General features: G+C 34.8%; 1 protein-coding gene across 1 annotated transcript in view; it reads right to left on the reverse strand.

Moving 5' to 3' along the window:
* The window catches only part of MDGA2 (MAM domain containing glycosylphosphatidylinositol anchor 2), a 926,008-nt gene that overhangs the window by 415,573 nt on the left and 487,690 nt on the right, over positions 1-22,745 (reverse strand). The gene's annotated exons all lie outside the window — the stretch shown is intronic.

A 22,745-nucleotide genomic window follows, 5' to 3' on the forward strand; every position in this document is an offset into this window, starting at 1 on the left:
TTTCCAACTACAGCATAGCATCTTCTTGCAGTGAACTGCCACTACCAGAAGCTCTCTTTTCCCCAATGAACATATACCATCATTTAATTGACTGTATCTTTACTCTGAGGAAATTCACTGGCACACAATTGTTAAGCAGTTGTTTAAAAAAAAACACAGTAAAGAATTTACATATTATTAATATTTATTTGGCAATGTTATGACTAGAATGGGGAACCACAGGATTTAAGTTATATATGCTATTTATCAAGAATTTGGAGGTCATAAAAGAGAGGCCAGAAGTCTAAGGAAAACTACACACTCAAATGCACATTCTAAATGAGATTAAATCAAGTAGTTTGATTTTGGTTCTAGGTGCCTCTCAGAAATTAATCTATCTCTCCACAAACACCTGTTTCTTATACCCTCCTGCTAGTTCAGCACTGAGCTGATCATTTGGAAAGGACTAAATAACAACATAAGGTGATCCTTGCTCTCTGGGTGTTTAAAAGACATTCAGAAAAACAAAATTTACAGCTATGAATCATTATATAATACCTGTCAATGTACCCAGTAATATTAACACAGATCTGTAATTTTTATGTGTGATTCAACAATTTCTTCCGCACAATTCTGAAGTAAAGGTTTTTCATAACTCATTTGATAACAAAATCTGATACAACTTGACTATTTTGATGACAAACATTGCCTTCAAATGATTTGAGTCTATATATAAAGTTCATTTCTCCCGCTTCATGTTTGATATAACTCAGGGTATAGAGAGGGTGATATTAATAGAATATTAATATTTTTCATCATGGTGATGTTACAAAAATACTGTATATTAATCATAACTTTTCTAAAAATCTGAAAAACTGAATTGTGAAATGGCCTGGAGGATGCACAAAACATACTGTAGACCTGTAGCTTAAAGAGGCTAATTGCACTATTTGAAGAATAAAATTTAAAAAAAAATGAACTTATAATTCCCAAGAGTGGAAATGAAGAAAGAATTCAAGCAGTCAGCAAGGAATCCTAAATGGCAGACAAGGTTGGGAAACTGGACAAAAGAGAGGGAGAAGGATGCAGAAGACACAACAGGAACACAGTGCGGAGGCAGAAGGAAGCCCAGGCTCCTCAGCAGAGGAGAGGGCCGAGGCCAGCTAGAACAGGCAGAAGGGGAAAGAGAAGAGACCTGGGGAGGACACTGGCTTGGGAAGATGAAGGATTACATGTCCAAAAGGAGGAGAAAAACAAGCACAAGGAATTTGGGGGTTATGAGTGAAAAAGAACAGAATGAATGCAGAATTTTTGGTGAAAAGTATTATGATGAACCCTGAATTAAGAGAGATTGATCTGGCCATGATATGCATATAAATTCAAGGGGAGCACTGCTGCTGTAGGAGAGGTCTACAGGAACCAGGTGTGAGGTTCCGGTGAGGGACTAGAATAAAATAGTGGAGGTGGGATTACAAAACGGCATCTGTTACCCTTTCTCTAATTTAGCTCATTCTGAAAACTGGAAAAGATTTCTAAACGCCTTTCTTTATGTGTTCACTCCACATTTTGAATGTAACTTAGGGATGAACACCTGAAAATGTTTGAAATTGAACAAACCCTTAATTTACTTCATTCACAGCCATCTGGATGCCTTGAATACATATATGCTTCACAGTTACCTCATAAAATATGGGTTTTATATACTAAGCCCAGTGACAAACCCAAGTGACAGTGAATTAAAAAACAAAAACAAAATAAATCTAACAAACAAAAACCACTGTACTCTTCTCTACCAAGGTTTAACTGCTTTCATTTCACTTTCAATTTAAGAGTTTGAAAGTAGGTGTATGTTTCAGATACTTCAATATTTGGTGTTCAGTCATACCAGTGGTGGCTCAGATGGTAAAGCATCTGCCTACAATGTGGGAGACCTGGGTTTAATCCCTGGGTCAGGAAGATCTCCTGGAGAAGGAAATGGCAACCCACTCCAGTATTCTTGCCTGGAAAATCCCATGGATGGAGGAACCTGGTTGGCTACAGTCCATGGGGTTCCAAAGAGTCAGACAGGACTGAGCAACTTCTCTTTCACTTTCATACCAGTATGGGACTTCCCAGGTGGCTCAGTGGTAAATAATCTGCCTGCCAATGCAGGAGATACAGGAGACACGAGTTCAATCTCTGGGCCAGAAAAGATCCCCTGGGGGAGGAAATGGAAACCCACTTCAGTATTCTTGCCTGGAGAATCCCATGGACAGAGAAGCCTGGTGGGCTACAGTGCATGGGAACGCAGAGTTGGACATGACTGAAGCAACTTGGCACACACACATAGCAGTTGGGACAGATGCTAAAAATGTTAATTAAACTTCTCCCTCTATCAAGAAAACAGAGCTAAGTCTTTCAAAATATGAAGTATCAAAGAAAGGTAAGATGTTTCATGTCCTTGACCAGACTGAAAAGAACTATTTTCTTTAAATGTCAAAGGAAAAATAATTAAATAAATTTGCTTTAATATTGGAGGTAGGAATCATTTTAATTTTAAACAACTTCTTAGCTTGTGTAAATCTAATCGCTTTTTTACCCTTTACAAGAATCTGTCTACCTTATCTTATAAAGGTAGCCAAGAATTAATAATTCAAATAATTTAATCTGACTCATGGTATAGACAGAGCTGCAGAAGCAAAGTTTGCTAGATTTTCTTGGGACTGTTATAAATTTGAGAGTATAGTACATTCTGAATAAATTTATAGAAACTACTAGTCACATAACAGCTTCATGTGCAATACTTTACTATTCAAAATTCTACTTATCCTTTCAGTGAGACTCAGAACTTTCTAGATTTAAAAATATGTGAAACAAATCTAATTAAACACCTTCATACATTTTCAGATTTAAATCATTTTATTAGTTCACATTATTTTATAAATATATTGCTTTTTTTCTTTTTTTTAATGAAATATGTATGCAATCTAGATTTGAAAGTAGTAGACTTTATCCTCAGGGAGAAAACTGGATTCAGAGAGTCAATGAACTGGAACTCAGAACACTGAATGCCAATCTCAAATCTCTGGTTCACTCAGTAGGAACACATGTTTGCCATTTGATTTTAGGCTAAGCAATTTCACAGAGATTTCTGTGGTCTGTTTTCTCAAGGGCCTTTTATTCCATTTAATTAATGAATTTATTATTTTGAAATGACAGATGAAACTTTTAAAAATACTTTTTAGATATGAGAAAGAACTTTTACTGCATTTGGATACAAAGACTTTGCTTCCACTTGTTGGTAAATATAAGCATAAAAATATTAACATAGTTACTCATCAGAATATTCAACATTTGTGAAAAACATTGCTTTTGTTGTTCAATTAGTTAAGTCATGTTCGACTCTTTGCAACTCCATGGACTGCAGCAAACCAGGCTTCCTGGTCCTTCACTATCTCCCAGAGTTTGCTCAAATTCATGTTCATTGAGTCAGGGACGCCATCCAACCATCTCATCCTCTGTCGCCCTCTTCTCTTCCTACCCTATCTTTCTCAGCATCAGTGTCTTTTCAATGAGTCAGCTCTTTGCATCAGGTGGCCAAAGTATTGGAGCTTCAGCTTCACCATCAGTTCTTCCAATGAATATTCAGGGTTGATTTACTTTAGGATTGACTGGCTTGATCTCCTTGCTGTACAAGGGACTCTCAAGAGTCTTCTCCAGTCCCACAACTCAAAATCATCAGTTCTGAGCTCAGCCTTCTTTATGATCCAGCTTTCACATCTGTACATGACTACTAGAAAAACCATGGCTTTGAATACTCAGATCTTTGTTGGCAAAATGATGACTTAATTTTTTAATATGCTGTCTCGGTTTGTCATGACTTTCCTTCCAAGGGGCAAGCTTCTTTTAATCTCATGGCTGCAGTCACAGTCTGCAATGATTTTTGGAGCTCAAGAAAAGAAAATCTGTCACTGCTTCCACTTTTTCCCCTTATATTTGTCATGAAGTGATGGGACTGGATCCCATGATCTTCGTTTCTTGAATGCTGGGTTTCAAGCCAGCTTTTTTACTCTCCTCTTTCACCTTCATCAAGAGGCTCTTTAGTTCCTCTTTGCTTTCCGTCATTAGAGTTATATCATCTGCATATCTGAGGTAGTTGATCTTTCTCCCGGCAATCTTACTTATCAGTAAGTAAGTTTGTTCAATAATTCAGTTTTACACAACTAACAACTAAGCAGTTAAATGCACTTGATTAATGCAGTTAAATGCAGTTGAAGTAATAATTGTATCTATTTTCTTGAATTACATAATATACCTTATGGAAAGACTTTCTAACTGATGTCATATTTCGTATCACTTTTATTTAGTATTTTTTATACACATATTCACTTTACTAGCCAGCCTATTCTTCAACCATGTTGTTCTTATGGCTATTTTTCAAATCTCTAACTAATTATTAACTTTTTTAAGGCAAAGGCCTTGTATTTTTTCTTTAATCTCTCACAATAGCTTCTAGTTAGAATGTTTTCCATATAGCAGGTCCTCAAAATTGCAAACTGATTGATTTTAATTGGAAATGTCTTTGGGTGCCTCCAGTCCAGAAAGTTTTGAAAGCTTTGGATTTTCAGAATCAGGATGAATGAGCAGAAGGACCTAAGGGCAGTAGGAACAGGTGCAGAGCAGCTGAGAGAAAGCTGCTTCTAGCTACTTTTGTTGTGTCTATGGAATCAGGAAAGGATTCCTACAGATGCTCTGTGAATAATGCTTAAGAGGTTGTGTTTGATCAGTAATGAAGGCTTGATAAAGATAGGACTAAATTGGTTTACAAGCAACTCCTCCATTATGTTCCCTGAATAAGAAGCAGTGAACAGGTATGAAATAGGCTATGTTTATTAGGCATTTGGAGAAGGCAATGGCACCCCACTCCAGTACTCTTGCCTGGAAAATCCCATGGACAGAAGAGCCAGGTGGGCTGCAGTCCATGGGGTCACGAAGAGTCAGACACGACTGAGCGACTTCACTTTCACTTTTCACTTTCATGCATTGGAGAAGGAAATGGCAACCCACTCCAGTGTTCTGGCCTGGAGAATCCCAGGGACGGGGGAGCCTGGTGGGCTGCCATCTATGGGGTCACACAGAGTCAGATAGGACTGAAGCGACTTAGCAGCAGCAGCACCAAGGTGAAAAATAAGGTGAAATTAAGTAGGATGAAATATAATATTTTGCCTTTAGGCTACAATACAATTAACTGCACAAATATGTTAACAGAATATACATTTTCAAATGTCTATTTAAAAATATTTTTTCCACAAGCATAATTCAAATCAATACAGTGAAAATATTATTGCTTTATTTTTTTTCAAGTCAAATATTTTTATTATCAAGAAAGTAAATTTCTTGATTATATGGATTACATTTCCAATTTAGACTATGAATTAGCAGATATCTAAAGTTGTTTGGGGAAATATTGACAAATTTAAATGGGATATGAAAGCCCACTATAAGTTAAAATATTTGGAAACTTTCTCATATCAAGAACAACAAATTAAGTGGAAATAATAAATCAGTTTAAAAAAAAAACTGCAGGGGGTCAGAATGCCATTGTTAAAATATTCTAAATGGCCACCTGAAAGAGAGAGTAGACATATGTTTGCATACTAAAAATTCTAGGAAAGGCATTGACATTTTTTTTAAATCTATAAAAGTGGCACAAAGAACTGAACAAGCACTTGTAAGTTGAAGATATATTACAGTAGCTAAGTATACTTTATGTAAGACTCTAAGCAGAAGAAATTAGATGGGTTTAAAAGGAATGTAATATATAGCTTTATCTGCCTATTCATATCTAAGATTACAGGAATTCAAGTATTCTCAGCATGATGTTGACACGGTTTGATAGGAGTCTCTATATTCTCACTGTAGCTTTCACTGAAGGGTTTTTTGTGTGTTATTAAGTTCTTTTATTAGTAATGCTAATACTACTTGGGGATTAGATTGGTTATGTTTCCCATGAGTAAATAACTCTGATAAGCAAGCATTCTTCATTGGCAGCATACAAAAAAATTGCAAAATTCTGTCTTGAAATTTATTAACAGGCTAATTACCATGACAGCAACCCATTTTTAATAAGCATTGTAATTACCACATCAAACATCATTAAGACCTTCCAAATCCAAGGCTGATGTTTTGGGAAAAGGGGTGGTGCTAAGACAATTATGCTTAATGAGATTGACTTAAGACATTATTTTTCTTCCAGAGTTTGTCTTGCTACCAGAATCCCCATTAGTTGTTGTAGACCTCTTTCTAAACTTTGTTGTCCAGAAGCCATGTTGGTGAGTCTAATGAAAATAAACTCAAATAACTCACTGTCGATATTTTTTAACTGTGAAGTTTATCATTCTTTCTAACACAGGTAAATTGTAGTTGAAGAATAAATTGATAACATGTCATCCTAATTTCCCGTTAGTTTCTCGGGTAAAACAAATCTAACAGACAGGGACAAAAAAGTTTGCCACTTGTTCTGAATATAATGAAATGCAACAATCTACCTAAGTGAAATGAAAGTGGGTAGTATGTTCAGAAATGAGAAGGCTTACAAAATGTTTAATAGATATTGGGAAAGATTTGTCTCATGTGTGAACAGTGTCTGCACAGATGGAAACTTATTAAGCTAATGCCTCTGAATCTAATTTCTTTCTGATTTAAAAATATGTTTTAATCAAACCCTAACCTTTAAAGTTGTATGACCTCCATTACCCCGTGAGCAATACAGTCATGGCTGAGAATAAGTGAAAGAATTACAGAAACATATTCTCAAAAAATTGTTTAAATGCCCTTAAGAATCTCAAAATAATATTTATTTCAGTATGAGAACTTCAAAATTCTGTGAATCTACTTTTTTTTTTTACATAGACTATACTCTCTTCTTCCAAAGACAGATACTGTCTTTTGAGTGACCATTGCTTCTTAGGGCAAGTGAACCAGTATTAATATTAGGAGAATGCTGGCTCTCATCAGTAATTCTGAAGTCCTAAAATTATAATTTCTTCATTTTACATTTCACATAAACAGCAGATGGTCATTCATATCATCTGAAAACGTTAGCAGTAAAATCTTAACACAATATGACAGCCCACTTTGCAAATTAAGCTTTCTTTCTTCTAAACCCACCATTTGAGTCACCGTTCCCCCAAGCACAGTTCTGTCTTCTGTATTTCTAATCAGACTGCTCACTTATTACAGAATATCACTGGCTTTCCCCTCTACTTATTTAAATCTATTGTGTCAAGAACACTGAAGAGTTGTATGTTTTTTCAATTTACTAGCTAACATTAGTTTGCCACAACTTCATGGAAGCTGACAGAAGATGACTCCTGGGTTAGAAAAAAAGGACTTTATTATCCAAGTCTCAGATGAGCCTCCTGTCTTAATAAGTTCTCTCCCTCAGTTTCAATAGGACCAATGTGAGAGGAGTCTAGATAAATGTTGTACCAGTTTGTGACACAGTTAAGGAATTCTTTTTTTTTTTTTAATTTTATTTTATTTTTAAACTTTACATAATTGTATTAGTTTTGCCAAATATCAAAATGAATCCACCACAGGTATACATGTGTTCCCCATCCTGAACCCTCCTCCCTCCTCCCTCCCCATACCATCCCTCTGGGTCGTCCCAGTGCACTAGCCCCAAGCATCCAGTATCGTGCATTGAACCTGGACTGGCATCTCGTTTCATACATGATATTTTACATGTTTCAATGCCATTCTCCCAAATCTTCCCACCCTCTCCCTCTCTCACAGAGTCCATAAGACTGTTCCATACATCAGCGTCACTTTTGCTGAATCGTACACAGGGTTATTGTTATCATCTTTCTAAATTCCATATATATGCATTAGTATACTGTATTGGTGTTTTTCCTTCTGGCTTACTTCACTCTGTATAATAGGCTCCAGTTTCATCCACCTCATTAGAACTGATGCAAATGTTTTCTTTTTAATGGCTGAGTAATACTCCATTGTGTATATGTACCACCACTTTCTTATCCATTCATCTGCTGACGGACATCTAGGTTGCTTCCATGTCCTGGCTATTATAAACAGTGCTGCGATGAACATTGGGGTACACGTGTCTCTTTCCCTTCTGGTTTCCTCAGTGTGTATGCCCAGCAGTGGGATTGCTGGGTCATAAGGCAGTTCTATTTCCAGTTTTTTAAGGAATCTCCACACTGTTCTCCATAGTGGCTGTACTAGTTTGCATTCCCACCAACAGTGTAAGAGGGTTCCCTTTCCTCCACACCCTCTCCAACATTTATTATTTGTAGACTTTTGGATCGCAGCCATTCTGACTGGTGTGAAATGGTACCTCATAGTGGTTTTGATTTGCATTTCTCTGATAATGAGTGATGTTGAGCATCTTTTCATGTGTTTGTTAGCCATCTGTATGTCTTCTTTGGAGAAATGTCTATTTAGTTCTTTGGCCCATTTTTTGATTGGGTCATTTATTTTTCTGGAGTTGAGCTGTAGGAGTTGCTTGTATATTTTTGAGATTAGTTGTTTGTCAGTTGCTTCATTTGCTATTATTTTCTCCCATTCTGAAGGCTGTCTTTTCACCTTGAGTTTAGGAAACTTCTGATCTTTAAAAGGTCCTGCTAGCAAACCTGCCTAATCTTTACCCCTAAGTGAGACATTGCCTTCAATATCCTGATCAGAAAGCAAATCTTCCTTCAGACTTGGAGGCAGACACAACCTCTAACATATAAGGCTGTCTGCTATACAAACAGCCTTGAAAAGAGAGTTCAGGACAAAAAAATGCCAAAAGACATGAAGAAATGCATATCAAACCCCATCCTTCAAGCTTCAATGTAAATCCTACTTCTTTTATGATCAGAGGCCACAGTAACATTTCACTATACATTTTTGGCTCCGTCTGACACATCATTCATGTTGTGTGGTGTTATGCATGTTATTTACTTTCTTGCTTAACATTTATGTCCCATTTAAATAAACTATATATTTCATGTTGTATCCTTAAGTACTTCAAACTCAATGAAGGTACAAATTATAATATTAATAAATTCCTTATTAGCCTCACAAAATTTAATGGGATTATATTTTGAATAGTCTCTCAAATATTTGTTGCATGAAGAAGGGTCAAACTTTACTTTGTAAATGTTTCATCCTAAACCACTAGTAAACAAATGGTTGTGAAAGAGTTTTACTCTATCAAATTTTTTTTTTTTTTTTTTGGTTGGGGGGGATTAGTTAGAATATGGCAACGAAGTTCCCTATGCTATCTTCTATCCTTTTCTTAAAGCTTTTCAGTCAACTTTATAGGTATCAAATATCAAAGAATGTCAATTCTCTATGTCTGTTTCTCCACTGTTGCCCTGTAAATAAATTCTTCAGTACCATTTTTCTAGACTGAGAGGGGAGGAGAGGGTGAGATGTATGGAAAGAGTAACATGGAAACTTACATTACCATATGTAAAATAGATAGCCAATGGGAATTTGCTATATGGCTCAGGAAACTCAAACAGGGGCTCTGTGTCAACCTAGAGGATGGGGAGGGAGATGGGAAGGAGTTTCAAAAGGGAGTGGATATATGTATACCTATGGCTGATTCATGTTGAGGTTTGACAGAAAACAGCAAAATTCTGTAAGGGAATTATCCTTCAATAAAAAATAAATTAATTTTAAAAATATCAAAAGCATAAATTCTTATGGAGAATTAAAGAAAAGTGTAAATATAATTAGAATTGACAACAATCTTCTGATAAAATTTGGAATGAGATTAGTTTTCACTTCTAGGAGCTTAATAACAACGCCTCAAGGCAAAATCTTCAAATCTATATTTTATGAATTGAAAGTTATCAAATTATACATGCACATAAGTTAGAAAGTCAAATAAGTATATAAAACACAACCTCAAGTATTTCTAATACACCAAGGCAACCTTTTCTAATGCATCTTGCAACTATTCTTGGTTTTGCCTTCATATTTATAGAAGTTTAACTGCTATTACTGGTGACTCAGAGGGTAAAGCATCTGCCTGCGAAGCAGGAGACCTGGGTTTGATCCTTGGGTCGGGAAGATTCCCTGGAGAAGGAAATGGCAACCCACTCCAGTATTCTTGCCTGGAGAAGCCCATGGACAGAGGAGCTTGGTACTCTATAGTCCACGGGGTCGCAAAGAGTCGGACACGACTGAGCGACTTCACTTCACTTCACTTCACTTCAACTGCTATTAACATTTTTTTTTTCCATTTTCACATTGGCTTACTGATTTCTACCTGTTGAGAGAAGTTTTTTTCTCTCTTATATCAACTTTCCTCCTTCCCCATATTCCTTATATTTATATCCTACTTGTTAAGTGAAGTGAAAGTGAAGTCGCTCAGTCATGTCCGACTCTTAGCGACCTCATGGACTGCAGCCTACCAGGCTCCTCCATCCATGGGATTTTCCAGGCAACAGTACTGGAGTGGGATGCCATTGCCTTCTCCCTTGTTAAGTCAACTGCTATTATTACCATTGACTACACAAGTCTATCTTCAGAGTTGAATCTTGTAGTATATTTCAATTATAATTCATTTCAAATAACTTTTTTATGTTCATTAATAACACCCACAAGTTGTTTCTTCAATCATGTACATACCCATCATTACCATATTATCAACTTTTCTATGAGAAGTGTAGAATCCTTCTCTAATACATCAAATAATCCACCAGTTGCATCTCTTTTATGAAGACATCCTTCATGAAAGCTCTTCTGGCAGCTTCAGTCTGTCTTGAATGTTCTTGAGTTCCACAGCATAGCTATCATCATGGTGTTTTGCTTCAATATCACTTTGGGAGTCCATTCTATACTCTCTTATATACAATACCCTATATTTTAAATTAGTTTTGGTAGAACATTCATTAAAGTAGTGTTGAAAGAAAAGGAACATAGCAGAAAAAAATTGGAAATCTAAAAATGTCTTTCTTCTTTAATACCTGAAAAAATATGTCTGGTTGGGTGTAAAATTCTAGTTTGAAAACCATTTTCCTTCAGAGTTTCAAAAGTTTTACTCAGACATCTCCTAGCTTCTTAACTTTTACTATGTCATTTTGATTCCTAATTCTTGATATATGATTATTTTGGGAAAAAAATGAAAAAATCATTGGAAATGTTTAAGATCTTCATTATTTCCTAGTGTTTTAAATTGCAAGTGAATGAGTTTTGATGCAGATCTTGCTTACTCTATGTGCTAGACACATAGTGGGAGCTTTGTAATTGAAAACATTTGTCTAAATAAATACTGCTACTGCTAAGTCACTTCAGTCATGTCCGACTCCGTGGGACCCCATAGACAGCAGCCCACCAGGCTCCCCCGTCCCTGGGATTGTCCAGGCAAGAACACTGGAGTGGGTTGCCATTTCCTTCTCCAATGCAAGAAAGTGAAAAGTGAAAGTGAAGTCGCTCAGTTGTGTCTGACTCTTTGTGACCTCATGAACTAAGCCCACCAAGGCTCCTCCGTCCATGAGATTTTCCCAGCAAGGGTACTGGAGTGGGGTGCCATTGCTTTCTCCCTGTCTAAATATGAGATAGTTTTATATTTTTTAGAAAATAATTTCTTAATCTCTATTTTTATTTCATAATTCTATTCAAATGTTAGATTAGCTGGACAAATTCTCTAATTTTATTATCTTCTCCTTCTTCTATCCCTTTGATTGTTTTATTCTCTGTAAGATTTATTCAGCTTTATTTTCCACCCCTTTTATTGATTTTATATAGTAACATTTTTACTATTCTAAGAGTTCATTGATGTCCTCTGAAAATTCCTTGTTTCTATTTTCCTATTCTTGTTATATGATTGCAACATTTCCCTTTTTTCTCTGGGAATACTAATTAAAAATATATATATATAACTGTCATTTACTTTGTAGTTCTGCTCCCTGCAGCATTTTTGTTTTCTGAGTTTTTTTCCCATTTCTTTTTCTTGGTTTCTCCCTTGTTTTTTACATGATTGTCTCAAATGTTTGGTCATCTGGCATACTCACACCTAACACTCAGTTATAAAACGGCTTATTGGTAGCTCTGTTGATCAACAGTGGCCTTCACTGTGAGTGTATTAGCAGGGCTGTTTCACCAAGAATCACCTTGTCAGGATTTGTAGCTGTTTCTCCAGAGTTCATCAGTTTTACTAGATAGGTTCTCCAATATTCCTACAGAAAGGCATTCTCAGAACCAAGTGTGAAAAGGGGTTGTGAAGAGTATATAAACTTACATTTAATAACTCTAATTAAAGAGTATATTGCCTTTTATTTTTGATTATTTCACACTTCTTAGAACAAAGTTTCTCTGGCTGGACATATCATAAAAATACATTTCTAGTCATCTGTAGGGATTTAACTAGGAAGTTGGTAAGAGAACAGAGATAGTTTGGTGTTGAACTCTGTGAAATGTGAAAGATCTGGGAATGTAACTCTTCTTATATAGATTTTAAACCACTTGTATTTAGACTGAATTACTCAGTATGCCAGCAAACTTGGAAAACTCAGCAATGGCCACAGGACTGGAAAAGGTCAGTTTTCATTCCAATCCCAAAGAATGCTCAAACCACCGCACAATTGCACTCATCTCACACGCTACTAAAGTAATCCTCAAAATTCTCCAAGCCAGGCTTCAGCAATATGTGAACCGTGAACTTCCAGATGTTCAAGCTGGTTTTAGAAAAGGCAGAGGTACCAAAGATCAAATTGCCAGCATCTGCTGGATCATGGTAAAAGCAAGAGAGTTCCAGAAAAACATCTATTTCTGCTTTATTGACTATGCCAAAGCCTTTAACTGTGTGGATCACAAGAAACTGTGGAAAATTCTGCAAGAGATGGGAATACCAGACCACCTGACCTGCCTCTTGAGAAACCTATATGCAGGTCAGGAAGCAACAGTTAGAACTGGACACGGAACAACAGACTGGTTCCAAATAGGAAAAGGATTACATCAGGGCTGTATATTGTCACCCTGCTTATTTAACTTATATGCAGAGTACATTATGAGAAACGCTGGGCTGGAGGAAGCCCAAGCTGGAATCAAGATTGCCAGGAGAAACATCAATAACCTCAGATATGCATATGACACCACCCTTATGGCCGAAAGTGAAGAGGAACTAAAAAGCCTCTTGATGAAAATGAAAGAGGAAAGTGAAAAAGTTGGCTTAAAACTCAACATTCAGAAAACTAAAATCATTGCATCCGGTCCCACCACTTCATGGGAAATAGATGGGGAAACAGTGGAAACAGTGTCAGACTTTATTTTTTGGGGCTCCCAAATCACTGCAGATGGTGATTTCAGCCATGAAATTAAAAGACACTTACTCCTTGGAAGGAAAGTTATGACCAACCTAGATAGCATATTCAAAAGCAGAGACATTACTTTGCCAACAAAGGTCCATTTAGTCAAGGCTATGGTTTTTCCTGTGGTCATGTATGGATGTGAGAGTTGGACTGTGAAGAAAACTAAGCGCCAAAGAATTGATGCTTTTGAACTGTGATGTTGGAGAAGACTCTTGAGAGTCCCTTGGACTGCAAGGAGATCCAACCAGTCCATTCTAAAGGAGATCAGTCCTGGATGTTCATTGGAAGGACTGATGCTAAAGCTGAAACTCCAATAGTTTGGCCACCTCATGCAAAGAGTTGACTCATTGTAAAAGACCCTGATGCTGTGAGGTATTGGGGGCAGAAGGAGAAGCGGATGACAGAGGATGAGATGGCTGGATGGCATCACTGATTCAATGGACACGAGTTTGAGTGAACTCCGGGAGTTGGTGATGGACAGGGAGGCCTGGCTCGCTGCTATTCATGGGGTCACAAAGAGTCAGACATGACTGAGCGACTGAACTGAACTGAACTGAAATGTATAACAGATAAGTGATAATATTTTGAGGAATATTTTAATTGTTGCCAAAATTTAGGTTAAAATTTATGTGCATTTTCCAGCAAGTATATGATGGATTTTCATTTTATAAGATTTAATTGCAACAATTAATATTTCAGTAGATTTATTTTTTAAAATAAGAACTTGCCAGTGATTACTAAATGTTTTTTAAAACATTTGTAGTCTAGACACATAAAATATATTTCTTTAATAACAATAAAATAAAACAAACCAATAAAACTTGCTTATATTAATATCAGCTGATATTAATTCTCTATAAAAAGTGATAATCACATAGTATTTCTGGGACTTCCTTCATCCTGTATATTCTGCCAAATGTATTCTCACTTCACCGCCACTGTCACAGTGTTACTTCCATCAAGATTTAACTCAAATATTGTTTTTTCTGAAATTTTCCTGGGCCGACATTTTGTCAATGTCTAATCAAACTACAGAAGTCTATTCAAACATTAAGTACAGTATCTATTCCACTATATCTTGTGCCTAGTTTTTAAATCATCTGACAGCTTGATAATGTGACAACTTAGACTGTAAGCTCCCAGTGGGCAAAGCCCATTATCTGTCACCATGAGACATTCATGGGGTCGAAAAGAGTCGAACATGACTGAGCGACTGAACTGTCTGACTGACACTCTAAAAGCTAAGTGATGTCTCCAATTCCTGACTTTTTTAATGATTCTATAATTCTGTACCACATTTTATCCTCCATACTGACAGCTTTGATTCAAGCTTTCTTCAGTATGTTGAACAGTGGTCATTTCCTGATCTATTTCCTACAAAATTGTTTTTCTGTCAACTCCTCTTCCACTTTCTCTATCACTGTTCACATGCTTGGCTATTGTTTTATTCCTTTATTATTGTTTTAGCATAGTTTCAGGGAGAAGACACAAAGAATGAATATTTTGAAAACAGTAAGTTTAAGTAGAACTAACTCTTTATTTTCTCTTAAACATATAGCTGTTAGTATTCAGACCCTCAGAGGCTATTTCCTAGCAAATGAAGAATTGTAATTGAGTAGCTTTGGGTCAGAAATATTTGTATAAATAACTAGGTAAGATTTCTTTTTTAAATGTAAGTTATCTGGTTATGAAATCTGTTTGTTTATAAATATACTTTTTAAAGAAATTATATTCATTTTGAAATGCTTAGAAAGGAATCATAGGTCATGATAAACTGAAAAACAGGTATATCTTCTCCAAACAGTAGCACTGAGCAAACTATTTTCTAGATTGAAACAGCAAAGAGAATAATAATAGTACATTTGGTAGTTTCTTTATGGAACCTACAAGGTCCAATTACTACAAGACATTTTAGAAAATTATGTGGGAAGGAATTGTTAATTCAAATTAAAAAATCTTCCCAAACTGATCAAAATATTAACACAGTATCACAAATATGTTTATATTACTATGTAATAAAATCACCTCATTTTATATCAATCAGCATTGTGGCAGGTTTCTCTTCAGAAAATAAATTTCCTTATCAGAATAAATTTTTTTTAGGATGGTATTAGCCATAAAATCTAGAAACTTACGATCATTGAATGGGGTTTAATGTGAGATATACATTTTTGTGGTTATGAAATCTCTCCAGGATGGCTATAAAATTGGTACTTTTTGGAAGATTTTTAAAAGACAAACTATCATGAGGAACTCAAGGCTAAGTTCTAATGCCATTTATTAGAATTTTTGCTAAATCTAAGCCATAGTCCACCTCAGCTGGCTGTTGCAAACATGATCTATGCATTCTATGCCTATACTATTTCAAGTTCTACCAATGTGGATGAACCAGTTTAGAAAAAGAAATAGAAATGTATAGTGTATTGATGATCCTAAAACTATGGCTTAAAGCATTAAAAAAACAAAATTAGTCCTTTAGTTTCAGCATTTTTCAAAATTAAGGTAAAAGCACCTGAAGTAAAGTTGCTAAATTGTTTATGGTTTATAAAAATGAATTTCTAGTCAATCAACCAGTCTGACATCAAATCAAAATTCAAATAACAGATGAATCTTAAGACTATAAACCAATTTTAGATGTCAGGGTTGTCAAGTTTCAATCCAGCACTAATACGTTACTCATGTTCCTATTGACAATGATAGGGGAGGTTTTAAAGAATAAATATTCATGTAAAGAAAACATACTTGAGCCTAAAAACTGTAGATTATATATAAAACATAGATTCCCCAAAAGACCTGTCACATTTATTCAGAGTCCATATGAATGGACTACTAGTTTACATGTTATTCTCTGAATACATGTTATTGTCTCAAGTAATATAATTTTAGACAGCCTTCTACTAAATCCTTGTCATCAAAAATGTATTGAAAGTCGTACTCCACTATGGTATGCATCACCATGACATTTCACTCACACAACTGGCCTTAAAAGACTAACAGGGCCTGGAGAAACGAGGTGCCTTGTGCTGTCAGTTCCCCCAAGTATGCAATGTGAACTGAGATCCTGCGGCACAGCTGACTGGACAGCAGGGCCCTGAGCAAATAGAAAAGAGGGAGAGTCATGCACAGCAGTGCTGCAAAGGCTTTGCAGTAAGAAGAGAAAAGAAGCTTCTTTTCGAAAGTCTTTTAAAATGCCATTTCTCTCTTGTATTAGATTTTTAGTCCAGCAACACAATCTTATTGTTTTCATCAAATGTATTGCAGTGGGAACACAACTCACAATCTCTTATTCAAAATTGTAGAGAAATGTTTTTCTGAATATTTCAGATTTTAGGAAAATATTACAGTACATATTCCTTGTTTTATATAACACACCCAGCAGGCTCTGTGGCGATACTGTGTAATCAAACACATTATTTCCAGAGCAAAACATGATTGTTCAGATGAAGTAGGGTAAATAAAGAAGAGAAAGTATTTTCTATTTTTGCATTCAAGTCATTTCAGGTTAGATGTCACCACCAAACTAGTTCTCATCAGCTTTTGCTGCAAAAAGTTACTAATAATATTTAACAAAAGATCCATTCAATCACTAGAACTTTTTAGATTTTAGAATTGTGTCTAAGGTATCAAAGTTGTGTATTATAAAACTTCATGACCATAATTATAACAAAAATCACACGTATGTTCTTTCCAAAAGTTATATTCAGTTCAGTTCAGTTCAGTCACTCAGTCATGTCCGACTCTTTGCAACCCCATGAATTGCAGCACGCCAGGCCTCCCTGTCCATTACCAACACCTGGAGTTCACTCAAACTCACGTCCATCGAGTCGGTGATGCCATCCAGCCATCTCATCCTCTGTCATCCCCTTCTCCTCCTGCCCCCAATCCCTCACAGCATCAGAGTCTTTTCCAATGAGTCAAATCTTTGCATGAGGTGGCCAAAGTTATATTATAGAAGTGTTTGACTCATTTAAATTAAATTTAGTGCCATTTAAAATTATATATGAAGAAAACACTATACATAGTCTTTTTTAAAAGTGTATATTACCATAAATATTTGATTGGGGGGTGGGTGGGCAGAGGATATATTGTTCAGAAACATACATGTAAGCCCAACCAGAAGGCCCATAAGAAGAGGGAGAAAGCAGCCTCTGGGATACAGATGCCTGAGTCATTCCAGGTCATGCCTGAAGGTCTGGGAATTTCTAGAGGGATTGGGACTTGGGCTTCTCTTTCATCCTTTCCAGGAACAGTGAAAGCGCCTGAATGTGGAAGGTGAATCACAAATGCAACCCTGTCACTCACTTGTCAGTCACCTGAACAATTACATGAGATGCAGCATAGGATCTGATCAACCACATGTAATTCCAATCACTTTCCTAACTATGCAACTATATCCTGTATTGAAAGAAAAAGAAAAAAAGGGAAGAATGAAAGGTGGGTAAAAAAATGAGAACGCCTCACTTGTTACTTACATCTGAATCATTAAAAATAAACATCTTTTTATTATAATACTAAAGAGTTAACAAATAAAATGTAAGTATTTGCAAAAAAGACAATGGAGCAATAGAAACCTATACCAAAAACTGAACTGAATGTAGGCCCTTAATTTCTTTTGGTGGGGAAGACAGTATTGAGACCAAGAAGATTTTAAATATATTCGCTAACAGCCAAGAGCAGAAAAATGAGACCAAAAACAAAAATAAATCAACAAACACATTCCAGGAGGCTCAGCATCACCCTAGGTACTGATTACTTTTAACAGAATTGGATCAAAACAGAGTCTACACAGAGATTTTGGCCTTTTACAAGCCAGTTCAAGTAAGTTCACTCATGAAGTGCATTTTATAAAATAAGAATAACTGAAATTCACATAGGTTAACAAACCAGTCACCATATCCACAGCATGACTTTTTCTTTATACAAGTATAAATATGCAATTATATACTTATATATAGAGATAAAAAGTATATACATTCAACACTAATAGTCATTAATTGGATTTTCAGTGATATTTATTTTGTTTTAATCTAATTCTTAAATGTTCTATAATTAATATGTATTATTTAATCATAAAAACTGTGAAAATTTCTAATGGAGATTCTACAGGAAATATGCTAAATGAGCTATCTTAACGTTAAAGACGTCATTCTCAACTAAATATAACTCTATTTTTTTCAACAAACTCTAGTATTTCTCAATAGATGTAACAATAAAATAGTTGTAGGAGAAAACATATCTGCAGTTGACTTAATTATAGATTTCTGGGACATTTACTTACAGTACACATCCACTCTGATTGACTTTATCGCTGGGGACCCCAGGCCATTCTCTGCTTTACAGTAATAGCGGCCTCCTTGATGTCGCTGAATGTTTGTAATCCTCAAAGTCTCGTTGAAGACACTTGAGTCTTGGAATCTGTCAGAGGCACTTCCTGCTGTTTTGGTCCACCTGATCTGAGCAAGCATCAACAAAGATTGTTACTTTAGGTTGGCTTTCTCACTGAAAAATTAAATACCAATTACTCATATGAAGGGAATTCCCTTGTGGCTCAGTTGGTAAAGAATCTGCCTGAGATGTGGGAGACCTGGGTTCAATCCCTGGGTTGGGAAGATCCCTTGGAGAAGGGATTGGTTACTCACTCCAGTATTCTGGCCTGGAGAATTCTACGGACTGTACAGTCCATGGGGTCACAAAGAGTCGCACACAACTGAGCAACTTTCACTTTCACTCATTTGGAGAGTTGGCATTCAGAAACTGCTACAGTGCCATTTTTGGCAAGTTATTGAGAATTAAGAAGAAAAGTTTATATAACAATAAAATTATAAAATTGTAAATGCAGTTATTATTATATAGTGCATATAATTCTAACTCAATTGCATAGAGTTCATCCATAGTTTCATCAGTGTGAAGGACAATAAAAAATATTAATATATACAAAGGAAGTTAAATATAAGTAGTACACTGGAAATATGGATTAGTTTCTTTTCCTTGAGCACCTAAAATTCTATTTTCCAAACTCTGTAAGGCATTTTTTACTTACCTGCATAGGAAAAAGAGGTAGGCTCTCACTTTCTTTTTGGACATGTTTCATTATTTTATGCAATATTTTCTATTTGATTTGGTTAATTAAAGTATATTACCAGAGTAGCTTATTGAGATTATGTGTAATTTTATACACGTGGTTGTTATGATTTTTATTTCCTTTTTATAGCTTTGCTGTAATAAGCCCACAAATAACTTGTCTGTTTGATAATTAGAATTCACTTTATATCAATAATTATTTTCAAAAAATGTGTAAACTTTTCCAAAGAGAACATTTCTATTAAATTGCCAAAGCACTTTGAATATCTAAAATACTCTGTTATAAACAATACTGTTCTTTGCAACACAGCTGTGTACATCAGATTTGGCTTTTACTAGAAATAAAGACTAGTGTTCAAGTAAACTTTTGTGTATTTTAGCTTATATAAACCTGAACAAAAGCCACGTGATGGTAATGTAAAGTGATACAAAACAGGATGTAAAAAGATTTAGTTTTATATCTCTCCTTCTCCCTGCTGTATAATATATTGCTTTATTTATTTTTAGGTTGTAACTCTGCTGATAGAAATCCTCTGCAAACACAAATGAAGAAACATAGACAAATGCAACTAAATAGTGGGTTATCAAAATTTAAATCATTTAATACTACTATTATTTATGCTATTTTGATACAATGTTAATTCAAACTTACGATCTAATGACACTAAGCAGCTTTAAAAAATTCTCCAAATCATTACAATATCAGTATAAATATATGCACGTTTGCCCTTAATTGTGTGTGAAATTAAAAATTTACTTAGAAATTAATAAAAGTTGAGTAATTCATAAAAATACATGTCAAATATTTATCTAAAACTTTTTACAGAAAATATATATAAAAATTAAATGGGGTGATTCTTGATTTCAAGTAGTTCATAAGCTAATTATTAATATTATCATAAAAGACAAAGAATAACATGGGCACTGATTTGATAAGTACCATTTCCATGCAAAAATCTAGGGTTCTATTTTAACTTAAATTTCAAAATTTATAGGTAACAAAATAAAAAAAGATTAAAATGAACAAGCAAATTACATATTTTTGCTTTGTATATCCTATATAGATATATGCTAATTCTCTCTTATATATATATATATTTCTACCTAAGATGTAAATAAAACACAATTCCTATGAAATGCCAAGTTTTCCTTGACTATCACAATATGGTACCAATATTGATTTTTAAAAATAAACATTTCAGAATATAAAAAGTAAGTTCAGAATCAAAAGAATTATGGAAATGGCCTAGAAGTTTTGGATATTAAAAACATGATATTAAGACAATAATTTAGTTTTAGAATACTGTTATAGTACTGGTAATTGTCCAGAAATTGGGTGATGTAGAGAATAAGAGTGTGCATGTGTGTGTATGTGTGTGTGTGCGCCTGTGCCTGTGTGTCTGTGTGTGGGGGTGGGGTGGGGAGAGAGACAAAGAAAGAGAAAAGAGTGAGAGAAGAAATTATGATATAGACTATCAAACTTTTTGATCTTAGAATACCTTTACTCTATTAAAAATTATTAATGATCTCAAATATCTTTAGCTATTTAAATTATATCTATTCATAATCAGTGTAGTAGAAACTAAGACAATGTTAAATTATGTGTTATTAACTCATTTTAAATCATTTTAATAAACTGAAGACATTAACTTAAGGAACACTTTTAATTTTTCAAGACAAAAATAATTAAGTAAAATGAATGGAATTGCTTTATAGTTTTGCAAATCTCTTCCGTATCTTCTTTAGTGAAAAAAAGCCGGCTAGATAATTATATCAACATATGCATGCAATCTGTGGCAGCATGTTGGGGACTGGCTATAAAGGGAGTAGTATTTCCATAGCCTTTTTAGATAACTGTGGACAGTCTTCCTTGAGACTACAGTAAAATTCCGTCAGTGTTAGTTTCCTACTTGCAAAATAGAATTGAAAACCATATCAATACCCTTTTTGCTCTTTGTGACACTAAAACCTATTGGTCTATCTTGCACTTTTAATAGATCATTTTCTCATGCATGATTTTGTAGCAACATAGATTAGTCATCTGGAAAATATGAATTCATTGAGTTATGAAGATCTTCCAGATGTTGAGATAGCTCAACATATAATACAATTCACATATACTAATATCATCAGTCTTCATAGAATAGTCTTCTATAAGGATTGGTGAAATTAGTATATGTGCCTACCATGCTATCATGCTTCTGTTGGCAGATTTTCCAAAATTCTAAATTTTCTCTTAAATATGTGAAATTTATCATAAGCAATAACCATTGTTAAGGTGTTTTATTTGGGATGATAGGTTCATTCCATTCATTTTTGAGGAAATATTTGCCAAATACCCAAGTCTGAATAACCATGTATAAAAAGCATCCTTTTAAGTAAAAAAAAAAAAAAATATTCTATAAAAAAAAGTGGGTAATTCACCACAAAACTCATTCATACAAGACTTTGCCTTGAGACAAACTCTGTACTTTAGTAAGCAGCAGAAATCCTTTTTAGGAATTTTCCATTTTGTCACTTAGGATATTAAAAATACAGTGACTGTGTTCTAAGATGTTAAAAATTAATACTGGAACTTCCCTGAGGGTCCAGTGGTTAAGACTTTGTCTTCCAATGTAGAGGGTGGGGGTTTGTTCTAGCACACACCTCAAAAAAAGACCAAGAGATATAAGACAAATTCAGTAAACACTTTACAAATGAAGCACATTAAAAAAATCTTTAAAAATGAATACTGATTTTTCTGATTTATCAAAAATAGTGACACTGATATTTTATTATTATTATTACTGTGAGTAAATAGTAGTGAAGTAGCAAAGAATACAAAGACTGCTAGTACAATTTGATGCCACAGCTTTGTTCTGTGCTAACAGGCTGCCTGTTTTATCTTCCTTTACTACAAAAGCAGCATAGTGAGAAACAACATTCTTCTTCATGAACTCCCTGTAAAGATCACAGGGTCCCCAGAGAGATCTAGGGACCACACAGGAGAACACTGTTAAGAGTATAGAAATATGTATATAATTTAGGATTTCATACAGGAAATATTTTAAATGAAAAGCAGAAAGAAAGCTTGTTTAGTAAGTGGTGTTGGGGCAATTGACTATATATCCATAATGGAAAAAAAAGCTGACTCTCTAACCCACCCTTCATATCAAAATTAATTCTAGATGCAATAAAGATTTCAAAGTAGAAAATTGAAATTGTTCCATAAGAAAATATGGAGTGATCTGTCTACAATTATTCAAGTGAGCAGGGCTTTTAATACAAATTCTAAAAAAAAAAAAAAAAAAAAAACTTATCACTTGATTAATATGTCACTCTTTTTTAAAAATTATGTAAGACAATTTACTATTAAAAATGTCAGAATTCAGGGTTAGT

The sequence above is a fragment of the Bos taurus genome, chromosome 10, assembly GCF_002263795.3.
Source record: "Bos taurus isolate L1 Dominette 01449 registration number 42190680 breed Hereford chromosome 10, ARS-UCD2.0, whole genome shotgun sequence".
NCBI lineage: Eukaryota > Metazoa > Chordata > Mammalia > Artiodactyla > Bovidae > Bos > Bos taurus.